Here is a 12,511-nt window from a genome sequence, read left to right as displayed (position 1 = left end):
CAGGCATTGAAAGCTTGTTCCTGGAAGTAGAAGGACTTTGAAGAAAGCTGGGGCCTGAAATGATGACTCTGGACGTTGCCCACGGGCAAGGGGTTTGTAAGCAGAAGGCTGATTTTGTTACACGGTGACCTGAAAAGCTCTGTGGACCCATCTATCCTGGCACAAAGGCTGTGCTTTGTAGAGCAATGGCATTGGGGCTCCGAGGCTTGTGCCCACGAGGTCCGTAGGGATGCTTGTGGAAGCAAGTTCACCATTGAGCGGACGAGCCTTCTCGGAACTCTAGAGAATCACCTTCAACGGAGCACCGGCACGGCCACGAGAAGCCCAGAGCAAGGGACCAAGCAACCCAGTTTTCTCCTAGCCTGGCATTCAGAAAAGGACCCTGGTCCACTGTGGAATCTCAGAGCTTCTTGGACAATATGAGATGGGGGAGGCATGCTGGCACGTCTGCCAACAGGGCATTTAGAGACACAAGCCCGTTTGTGGAATATCCAAAGAGTTGTGAACATACTGGCACCTTCAATATTTGAAGCGTATCAGACGGATGATACGTCAATAAAGGGCTGCATTTTAGTTGTCATTTTTATTTTGCCATTTGAAAGAAAGCAAATGTTCTTCTTACTTTCTACTTGACCCTCTGTACATGGAATATTAAATATTTTGTTTTAGTGCCCATAGAGATGAGTGTAAGCCTTAACCATATCTCCAGATTAATATGTTTCTATGGGTTTTGCTATAAAATATATTAATTCATTAACTTCTTATGAATCACCTGCTATGCATCAAGTCATAGGTTAAAAAAAACAAAACAAGACAGATTCAGTCATCAACAATCATAGGGTTCCTTCATAGAGAACAGACCTGTGGTTGCTAAGGGGGAGGGGGAGTGGGGAAGGGATGGAGTGGGGGTTTGCGACTGGCAGGTGCAAACTACTGTATATAGAATGGATAACCAGCAAGATGGATAAACAACAGGATGGATAAACAAACAACAAGGTCCTACTGTATGGCACAGGGAACTATGTTCAGTATCCTGTGATAAACCGTAATGGAAAAGAATATAAAAAAGAACGTATGTATGTATGTCTATATAGATATATACACACACACACACACATATAAACTGAATCACTTTGCTGTACAGCAGAGATTAACACAACATTGTAAATCAGCTCTACTTCAATAAAACAAAGTAAACGAAAATGAAACAAAACAAAAACAATCATAGGGTTCCTTGAAGGGTGCTCCTGTCTGGAACATCTATCCATGGAGTAGGGATGAGAAGTCCCTTAATTGTTCACCTCCACAGACTTCTCCTTGTCTGAACGAATTTCTCAGCTTTCCAGATACACTGCATTATTTAAAACATCTTATATAGGCTACTTTAACAGTTTTAATGGAGGGAGCAAATTCTGTACAACAAACTGGGTTTGGGCACAGATGTTGTTACTTATAACTCTATGGCTTGAAAAAGTCACTTCTGGGCTTCCCCGGTGGCGCAGTGGTTGAGAGTCCGCCTGTCGATGCAGGCGACATAGGTTCGTGCCCCGGTCTGGGAGGATCCCACATGCCGCGGAGCGGCTGGGCCCGTGGGCCATGGCCGCTGAGCCTGCGCGTCCGGAGCCAGTGCTCCGCAACGGGAAAGGCCACAGCGGTGAGAGGCCCGCGTACCGCAAAAAAAAAAAAAGTCACTTCTCTGTAAACATACAACAGACTCGAAACCGTCTGGCTCATTTCACGTTGCTCTACAAAAGTTAGCCCGGGATTGGTTCGTCTGAGTTCCAGGCACTTTATATTCCTTATCTCACTTGACCTTGGGTATGACAGTCTTCATTTCTCTCATGAGGGAACTCAGGATCATTGGGTTAAGTTACATCCTCAGCAACAAATGTATCAACAGTAGATGGTGACTCATTCTTTCATCTCTGAGTTTGTTTATTCATTTATTATTTAACTAAACGACCCCGTAGACAATGTTAGACATAATACCAGTCACTGGTGACGGTACAGCAACAAGAAGGGCGATAGCCTGCAGTGTTTAGCGCAATACTTCCCAACTTCTTTCTCTCCTCACCGCACTCACGATACTCCATCACTTCTGTTTCACAGAAAAAGAACTGAAGTCCTAGCATGATGGAACAGCAGGCCTTGTGTATTATACTCACTCAAATATGCACTGAATCAATCAATTAATTAGTTATTAATGAAGGCAGGGATACAAAGGGATGATTTTTGGAAGGTTCCCTATGTTGGGGGGAAGCTCCAGTTCCCAGGACGTCTGACTCCTATCTTAGTCTGCAAGAAAACTCGAGTTACGAAGCAGAGGCCGTGGCCTGGCAGAATTCAGGCTTGCAGAAGGAGGGCAACTAAACCAAAGAACACAGGAAAGAAAAAAATACCCTTTAAATTCCTGAAAATGAACAAGGGCTGCTGATGTAATTTAGCCGTGAGCATCCTCCCATCAACACTGAGTGGCCTTAATTACTTAATTATAAACCCTTTTCACCTACCTATTAGAATGAGCCCAGTCAGGCTAGCACTTGATAACACTTTATTAGCCAATAATGTGCACTGCTATGTAATTTCAAAAGTAAAAGGCCAGAGGGCCACCTCTAACACACTCCAGTCGCCCAAGACTTCCCCTGCTGGGCTTCCTTCCGATCGGTCCTAACCCCTGTGCAGTCTCAGGTACTTCCATTTGTATTCTAATTATAGAGTCCAGTCCATGGCCTTGCCCCTCACGTTTTTGTAACGACAAGAAATGGACTGGAGTTCAAAGACATGGATTTCCTCAGGGCTCTGCCATTTGTACACCACGCACCTGTGAACAAGGAACTTACCTGGTCTGAACCTGGGTTTCCGCCCCTGTGACCTGGGGACGGGAGTTCAAGGGTCGGGAGGGTTGGACGAGATGACCTGGCAGTGTACTGGGCACAGAGTCTAACATTTACCAGGTGGTCTCAGAGAAATGGCAGTGAGTATGCTGCTGGACGGAGAGAAGCGTGCAGGTGCTGCGACGATGAAACGCTATCCACGGCGGAATTCTAGCAGCTGCTAGCAGAACTCTCGAGGGAAGTGGAAAGGGAATCCTCAATTGTTTCTTGATCCTGGGAAGACAGCAGGCTTGGCACAGGGCAGTGGGCACTGCCTGGAAACACAGTGTTTCAGGAATCTCCCTGTTTATAGCTGGGAGTCTTTCAGTGAGATGTTAACTCTCCCAGCCTTAGTTCGTTCACAGACGAAAATGGCAATAATGATTTGACTCACCAGGGTGGCAAGAAGAAGATTCCTTATTTTTTTGTTTGTTTATTTTTGTTTGTTTTTCTTTTTTACACTGTATACCTTAATTTTATTTTTTTAACATCTTTATTGGAGTATAATTGCTTTACAGTGGTGTGTTAGTTTCTGCTCTATAACGAAGTGAATCAGCTCTACATATACATACATCCTCATATCTCTTCCCTCTTGCGTCTCCCTCCCTCCCACCCTCCCTATCCCACCCCTCTAGGTGGTCACAAAGCACCGAGCTGATCTCCCTGTGCTATGTGGCTGCTTCCCACTAGCCATCTATTTTACGTTTGGTAGTGTATATATGTCCATGCCGCTCTCTCACTTCGTCCCAGCTTCCCCTTCCCGCTCCCCACCTGCCTGCTGATGGCAAGTAGCTACGTTCATGGTTTCCCTCTCCTCCCTGCTCCCCCTGGGATGGCTCCTCCTGCTCTTCCCACCTCTGTGTTGGAGACCTCCATCTACGTCTTGCTGTTTCCAAGACTTTATACGCCACTCACAAGCTGAGAACCCTCAAATGCCTGACTCCAGCTGCACCTTTGTCCTGAGTGGACCTGATCCCTCGCCCACTCGACATTACTCCTTTGATGTCAAATCCACACCATAAACTTACATACCCAATATAGAACCTTCGGTTGTGTCCCTCCCCCAATCTCTCTCTCTTTTTTTTTAATCAAGTACTTCTTGTTATTTTATTATTGGTAAATAATGGAAGAAAAAATGGTCCTCATTTTTATATCATTTTTTTTTTACATTATCATTCTTACAGCACTCTTTTTTTTTGGCTAATTTTGTTGTTCAGTCTCCTGTTGCTTTTAGGTATTATAAATTTTTTTTAACATCCTTATTGGAGTATAATTGCTCTACAATGGTGTGTTAGTTTCTGCTTTATAACAAAGTGAATAAAAAACATGGAACGTTTCCCGAATTTGCGTGTCATCCTGGCACAAGGGCCATGCTAATGTCATTCCAATTTTAGCATATGTGCTGCCAAAGCGAGCACCCTCCCCCAATCTCTCAACCACAAAGAGTAAAATACTTCCTGGTCATCTTTGATTCCTCTTTCTCCCTTACCCTCTCACCCAATCCATAAATCCTGTGGGTTTACATTCAAAATGTGGTTCTGATGAATCCCTTCTGGGTCACTTCATAATCTTCTCTCAATAGAGGATATGGAAAACTTTATTTCTCCTTCTACTATGACTACTCTTTAGTCTATTCATATAAAATATAAAGCAAACTTCATCACCGCCCTCCCCCCACTGCATTTAGAATAAAATCTACATTACCTACTATGGTTGAACTGGCCCTAAATGACCAGTTTGGAAGCTGTAGTCCAGGTGAGGGTTTAGCACAGAGCCAGGTCTTTTCCTGAAGTCTAGGTCAGGCAAATATTTATCAAACGCATGACTGACCAAGGCTCCAAGTGGTCCGATCACTGAGAATCTGGCAACAATGTTTAATAAACATTTGTGGAAGTGAACTGAATCTGGGCTCAAGCAGCCTGCCGCTCAGGGATCTGTTTGCTGCTATGTCCTCAAGATGACCCGGAATCCACACCTCTCCTGTTCCCTTACACACAGCCATTGCTAAGTATGCCTGAAATATACAGCCTGGGGTTTTCTGAGAGGGGTATAACCAAGGCTCCACCTTCTAATTCTGAAACCCATTCTGTTCAAAAGTCATCAGACCCAGCAAATGGGAGGCAAAGAGCCCTGTTTATGTGATTCAGACTTTCCCGAGCCATCTGCCTCGGCCATATGCTTCCCAAGGAGAACTAAGTATAGCACAATTGCAGCTGATCAAATCTTTGTAAGAGCTGCGGCATCCCCGCCCAGTTATGGGCCTGGCATGTTCCAAGGAGCACAGAGCCCTTCTCCAGCCCAAGGTGAACTTGGCCTTAATGGGAGACCACAGAATGTAGGGGGCAGTTGTGACTTGCTAGGAAAATATCAGGGAGTGCCGAGAGTAGGTAAGAACAGGTGGTCACTCTTTCCCTTCCACAGAGACGGAAGTCCCCTCCAGAAGATCAGCCCCATGGCCATGGCCGAGCCAAGAGTGACCAGTCCAGAGAGAGAGCTGCGCCCCAGGCCCCAACTCTCTCCAAGAGCTGCACACGCCACTGTCCCCTCCCCAAGCCGTGAATGAGTGGGGCTCCCCCCAGTCAAGGCCATTCTCACCTGGACTCTCCTCCAATGCCTCACCTTCCTCTATTACACCCCTGTCTGTTAGGACACATACCCCAAATGGTTAGCACAGGTACCCACCAATCAGAATGCGTGCCAAGCACAGTGATGAGCCGTGTCCTGGAGGCCATCTGCTGTGCCAGACACAAATCCTTTATTTATGGACTGCAGGGAATGCGAGGGTTTGGGAGAGGGACCAGGTTAACTGGCCAGTGGAGGGGCAGCTTAGGCATCTGAGGGCAGTGGCTACCCTGACAACTGCCCCTACCAGATGCACTGGCTGAACATCGCCCCTCGGTAAAATGAACATGGTTTCTCCAAACCACGTGCAGGGCAGCCCAGCCTCTCTGCTGAGACCTGTCCCTGCAGCTAGAGGGTTATTTTTTTTGCCCCTCAGAAGTCCCATGCTTTCATCTCACTCCTTCTCCCTCTAAACTCAGTGTCAGCCCAGAGGAACCTGAGCGCCTGTCCTCCAGGACATGGGTGGCCTTGCAGCTGCTACTTCCCCCTTCCCTGCATCAGGATCTTGTCCTTCTGCTGTGCATCTGTGCGTGGCCCTGGAAACTACCCCAGGGCAGCTCTCCTCTCTCCAACACAAACCATCTCCGTCGCTAGATACCCCCAGGCTCTCAAAGCTGGTCTGCATGCCTTAGAGTCCTGGACTCTGATGGGTCACCCTGACTCAGACCTGGCAGTGGCTGAACCTACTAATTGACCTTCAACTTCCCACACAGCAAATGCAGGACACAAGGGTGTCTACCCCATGCCCTGACCCAACTGAGATATTCCTTGATCTGAACTTCTTAACTCCAGCCTACAACTGGACCAGTCTCAGCACAGCTGGAGTGTTTGGCAACCACCCACTCACGTGGTGCTGACACTGCAGGGAGTAGGACCCTGAGGAATTGAGCTAGGATCTGCTCCCTCCCCATCTTCCTGGCCAACTTCACTCTCCCCTTCAGCAGCTTTCTCTGACAGTCGCAGCCTAGAGGGAATGTGGATCCTACACGTTCACTCAGCATCCGGAAGATGCTCCATTTCTGACTGTACCCCCCTCAACACACTTACACCCCATTCATCAAAAATATTGAGAATTCCAGGGTCCGTGATGGATCTGCAGACGTGAGACAGTCCCTGTTCTTGAAGAAGGCCGTTATCATTCTCTTCCCATGAATAAATGTCATGATTTCACCTTTTGAATTGTGCACTTATAACCCATCACAGGTGACCCATGGGTGTTTGGTCAGTTACAGAGATACAGCTAGATGGCGTGAGGAATGTCAGAGAACTGTTAAGACCACTGGGACTTGGGGGGAAGGGGCACTGCTAAGAGGTCTGGGTTAGTGTCTCAATTTTTCCCTATTACAAGGACGCGATGTTCATCACTTTGCTTTCTCTAAAATGCAGCTATAATCTCTAATTATGGTATTGTCATGAGTACCAAATTAGATCACAGGAAGCAATGTCTATGGTTCGCTAAAATGAACACTACTTTTCAATGTTCTAATTACTTTCTTAATTATTTGGGGGGGAGGGAGTTACTGGCTAATAGTGACTTCTACCATGTCAAATACAAGTTCATTTCTGATTTGAAATAACAGCTAATAAAACTAATACAAATTATGTTATTGATAATTTTCAGAGGTCCTAGCATAGTGCTTGCTCAAAGTCGGTAATCTATGAATATTCTTTGAATATCCTTTTTCCTATGACCTTTTTCCCACTAAGCCTTCTTCTTCTCATTCACCATAGACCCTGCCTGTTTTGTCCCTTCTTCAGACATTCTCTCAATGGCCCAGGCAGATCATTGCTCCCTCTTCTGACCCCAGAGCAGTCTGCAGCAGCTGACTTAGAGCACCTGTCGTGTGCAGTTGCGGTTCTGTGTGACTCTCCTCTGAGCCTGCAGAATACATCATTGACCACTGCATTCTTAGCTTCTAGCAAGAAGCCTGGCGTAAAAGAACACAATTAATATTTTTTTAATGAATTGATAGCCTCATCCTCATCTCAAAAACCTGTGTCTCCTTGCAAATGTCACCCCTTCATGGAGATTTTCCCATTCATTGTAGTTACAAGTAGCCCAGGCTCTGAAATCAGCTCTGCATTCAAGTTCAGACTCTCCATTCACTTGTAATTTGTTTCTACATTTTTTCATTTAGTCTTCTTAAAAAAAATGATTGAAGTATAGTATATAGTATATACTCCATTATAGGTTATTACAAGATAATGGGTATAATTTCTTTGTTTTATACAGCATAGTTTTGTTACTTATCTATTTATATAAAATAGTTTGTTAATCCCATACCCCTATCTTGCCCCTTCCCCTTCCCTCTCCCCTCTGGTAACTACCAGTTTATTTTCTGTACCTGTGAATCTGTTTCTGTTTTGCTGTATACATTTGTTTGTATTATTTTTTTTAGAGTCCACATAGAAGTGATATAGTACAGTATTTGCCTCTAACTAATTTCACTAAGCATAATATTTTCTAGGTTCATGGACGTTGCTGCAAATGGCAGAATTTCATTGTTTTTATGGTGGAATAATATTCCATTATATATATATATCTCACATTTTCTTCATCCATTCGTCTGTCCATGGACACTTGGGTTGTTGCCATATCTTGGCTATTGTAAATAGTGTTGCTATGAACACTAGGGTGCGTGCATCTTTTCAAATTAGTGTTTTTGATTTTTCCACTTGCAAATTACTTATGCTTTTTGAGCCTAATGTCCTTCATGTGTAAACTAACCATAAAAACCTCTTCTTCTAAAGCGTTATCGTGAAAGTTAGATAAGACAGTGATTGGTGTCATTATTATTATTAACAGTGCGCTTTATCCATGTTCACACCTTTGTTGTGTGTATTCCACCTTCTACTTTATTCAGCTCGGAATCACCTTATCCTCACCCACATGCCCACCCCCTCCCCCATCGTTCTACAAGCTACTTGAAAGCACAGACAATAGGATGGTCATTTGAGTGTCTTTCCTGTGACCTAGGTGAGTGCTTTGAATAAACCAGGTGCTCAATACTCTGGCAAAGTAATAGGTAGAGCATTAGCCTGGTTATCTCCAAAGGTAGACTGAGTCCTCATTGAGGAAGACAAATTGTCCTTTTTCATCTGAGCCACTATTCTAAGTCTGAGAATCCACACATCCACGTGGGGACTACTAGCTAAAAGGAAATCACATAGTTCTGTAAACCCATTTCACAGATAGGAACTGGGAGGCTCAAGAAGATGGAGAATCCAGCCTAAGGGCAGAACTAGCAGTGGAACCCAGAATCCAGCCTCCAAGTCCAGGGCTCTTCCTCCTGCCCCTCAACGGCCTCCCTTGGTGCTCACTGGGGCACTGAAGGACTGTTTGCAAGGCTGTTTCAATGCCTTTGTGTCCGAGCAAATTCTATAAACAGCATCTGAAAGTTGCAGCAGCACCTGCCTGGGTGTCAGCCAAGGCTTGGCCAGTGGGCTCCAAGATCAATGCACACCTAGGCCTGTGTCCTCAGAATCAATTATTGCAGACTTAGATTCAATTACCAGATGGCCTCTTCTCTCAGGTTCATTTTTCTGCACGTCTCCACTTTGGCGCAGAGGTGATCGTGCAAACTTGCTGATGTGCACCACAGCCGCCATCACCCACCTGGCATGAGCTGGGGGCAGGAGACGGGGACAGCTCTCCTTTCCGACATCCCAGCAGAGTCGGTCTCCCCCACTGCATGCTGGGCTGCCACGGTATCACATGCCTCGTGATCACACCTCATCTCCTCATTTTTTTTTTTTTTTTTTTTTTGCGGTACGCAGGCCTCTCACTGCTGTGGCCTCTCCCGTTGTGGAGCACAGGCTCCGGACGCCCAGGCTCAGCGGCCATGGCTCACGGGCCCAGCCGCTCCACGGCATGTGGGACCTTCCCGGACCAGTGCACGAACCCGTGTCCCCTGCATCGGCAGGCGGACTCTCAACCACTGCGCCACCAGGGAAGCCCCTTCTCATTATTTAATGTCTGTTTGAGTTTCCTGGGGTTCAGTCATGTAGTTCATCTCAGCAGCCATATGACTGGGGCTGAGAAAAAGTAAACTTTTAATGACTGTAATGATTTTCCCTTCTTTATTTTACGTATTTAACTTCTCCTAAACTAGATCCTTCCCAATGGCTTTTTTTTTTAACATATTTATTGGAGTATAATTGCTTTACAATGCTGTGTTAGTTTCTGCTTTATAACAAAGTGAATCGGCTATACATATACACATATCCCCATATCCCCTCCCTCTTGCGTCTCCCTCCCACCCTCCCTATCCCACCCTTCTAGGTGGTCACAAAGCACCGAGCTGATCTCCCTGTGCTATACGGCTACTTCCCACTAGCTATCTATTTTACATTTGGTAGTGTATAGATGTCCATGCCACTCCCTCACTTCATCCCAGCTTCCACTTCTGCTTCCCCTTCCCCCTCCCCATGTCCTCAAGTCCATTCTCTACATCTGCATCTTTATTCCTGTCCTGCCCCTACGTTCTTCAGAACCTTTTTTTTTTTAGATTCCATATATATCCAATGGCTTTTAAGCGAAGTCAATTTTCTCTCCTTAGAACTAAAATACATACAAAAGCCAAAACTCTCAGCCCTCCTGGCTATCACTCTCTCTCTCTCCCTCCTTGCCCGAGCAGTGACGCTTACCCAAAGAATGCCTCTACTGGCTGTCTCCATTTCTTCATCATTTTACTCACACTTCAGTGCCCCCAAAATCTAGTTTCTGGACGCTTATCACCACCCAAAGAGCTCCTATCAAGGTGATGAATGCGCTAGCTGTCACTAAGATGTCCAGGAAAGTTTTAATGCACGTTGTACTTGAATTCTCAGAAACTTTCTGCAATGTCGGTCAATGCTTCCTCCTTGAACTACCCCGTTCCCGTGGCCTCTGTGAAATCAAGTTCCACTAGTTTCCTCTTGACTCTAGGGTAGCTTTCGTCTGCCTCCTTATCAAAGTCACCTCCCTGCTGCCTTCAGTGTCACTCCCCACCTCCCTTACAGCGGTTTGTTTTACTTAAGTTACTGCTGGGGTCATACTGACTGTATTCTCTTCCAACCAGAATGTAAGCCCAATGAGAGCACTAAATTGGTCTGTCTTATGCATTCTCCAAGTCTTGTACATAAAACGGAATGCAGTACATAGCCAGTCAATGAATCCATGCGTCTAACCCAGACTTCTCCTCTACGTTCAAGACCTTGAAGTCCAGTCGCCTACTTGAGATCTTCTGTTTGGATTTTCAAAGGCAGCACATACTTAGCATGTTTCAAACCACCACTAGAGGGGGAAAAAAAAGCTAAGATGCTGGTTTCTCTTCCAACATTCCTTATTTGAGTAAATGGCTCTATGAGCCACCTTGTCGTGTAAACCAGAAATCTGAGTCACCGTCTCCCTCCGCCTTCTGAGTGTGATCCCTCACCTCTCCATCTCAACGACCAACCAACCTGCCCGTGCTCACCTGGCTTCTCACCTGGACGGCTCAATGGCCTTCGTTCTGCTCAACCTTGCTTCTGGTCTGTCTCTCTACAATACTTCCAAGGAAGCATATTTTCAGTACACAAATAGAATCAAGCTGCTGCCCTGCTCAAAATCTTTCAGTATCTTTCCATTCCTTTTAGGATACAGGAAACACTTTTTTGCCCTAATACAGTCCTCAAAGCCAATCTGCCCCTGTTTATCCTCATCTTGTTCCAGGCTCCCTTGTTCACTCTTCCGCAGCCACAGTGGCCTGTCGTCCCCCTTTTGTCACTGCATCACCTTTGCCCATGCCACTCCTTCTGCCTGGAGTGGCCCTTCCCTTCCCTGTGGATCATGCCAACTTCTGCTCACCCATCTCTTTCCCCAGAGAATGTTCTCTCATCGCCCGAAACCTTGTCAAACCCGTGATTACAAGCCCTCATAACACAAGGCATCTCTCTGAGTACTCTGATATTAGTTGGTGTAAAAATGACCTTGACTGTTTGAATAATCTCCTACGTTAGACCAAGTCTTCTGTGAAAGACAGGCTCCTTCTGCTCAAACAGAACTGCTTGATAGACATTTGTTGGATGTGAAATTTTAAAATATACATTTTTAGGTTTGAAAAAAAGGATAAAGACTCTAACCTACTGACTTTTTAATATCTTTAAAAAAATCATTTCCTTCTCATTTGATCATTACAAAAAAATCATCAAATGAGTTATCCACTTGAAACAAAACTAGCACGGTAACTGCAGCAATGATTCAGAAACACCCAGCTCCTTGACTCCACTGATTTATAAACTCTCTGAGATGGTTTCCTCCTTTGAAGATGGAAACTGAGATACTTTTCTCCAAGGACTGCTGTGAGAATTGATAAAATAGTATTTACAAGATACCTAGCACAGTGCCTGGTATATCAGTTGCAATATGAATAGAAATGTATTAGTGCCATTGCTACCGATCCATGAAAATATGGGTCATCCACTGGTACCTATTTCAGAAGGCTGAGGCAAAGTGCACTGACCCCAATGAAGATAAACAAGAACGTTCGTTTTCAGGAGGCATGACTTTTATCGCGCTTTAAACTTTAACAATATTGACCCAAACTGCTCTAAACCAAGGCAATCAATACTGGAGAGCGTGTGCTCAGCTGAAGCTTTCAAACAGAATTTAGATGAAAGGGAAAGCATCTTTCAGTGAGGTCTGGAAGTGATGTGAAATTCTTGTCATCCACCTACTCATTCTTTCATCCATCCATCAGTCCATGGACTCCGCACCTCAGCACTGAGTGACAAAGCTGTGATAGCAGGTGTGTGAGTCATGGCGGTAAGCAAGTTTCTGTCCTCCTAGGACTTACACTGTGGTAAGGGGGGGGGAAAGAAATGCTCGAGTAATCATTCAGTTATAACGTCATACATGCTACAAAAAGAGAAACGGAAGGGAATATGGCACACTTAATTTGGGGTGCGGGAAGCGTAGGACCTAAAGGTGAGAAGAGGCATCTTATGGGCTATGAAAACTGAAGTTTGACAGTGGCCACAACAGACCCTACAAACCA

General features: G+C 45.3%; 1 protein-coding gene and 1 pseudogene across 1 annotated transcript in view; both read right to left on the bottom strand.

Annotated features, from left to right (window-relative positions):
• The window catches only part of FAM135B (family with sequence similarity 135 member B), a 181,026-nt gene that overhangs the window by 102,639 nt on the left and 65,876 nt on the right, over positions 1 to 12,511 (bottom strand). The window lies entirely within an intron of this gene.
• Positions 4,194 to 4,291, bottom strand: LOC115804055 (U6 spliceosomal RNA; annotated as a pseudogene).

Source organism: Delphinapterus leucas, chromosome 17 (assembly GCF_059928025.1).
Source record: "Delphinapterus leucas isolate spDelLeu-1000000601 "Yukka" chromosome 17, BTC_Dleu_Yukka2, whole genome shotgun sequence".
Lineage (NCBI taxonomy): Eukaryota > Metazoa > Chordata > Mammalia > Artiodactyla > Monodontidae > Delphinapterus > Delphinapterus leucas.
Note: the sequence above shows the minus strand (reverse complement) of the source record. Positions and strands in the feature narration are given on the sequence as shown.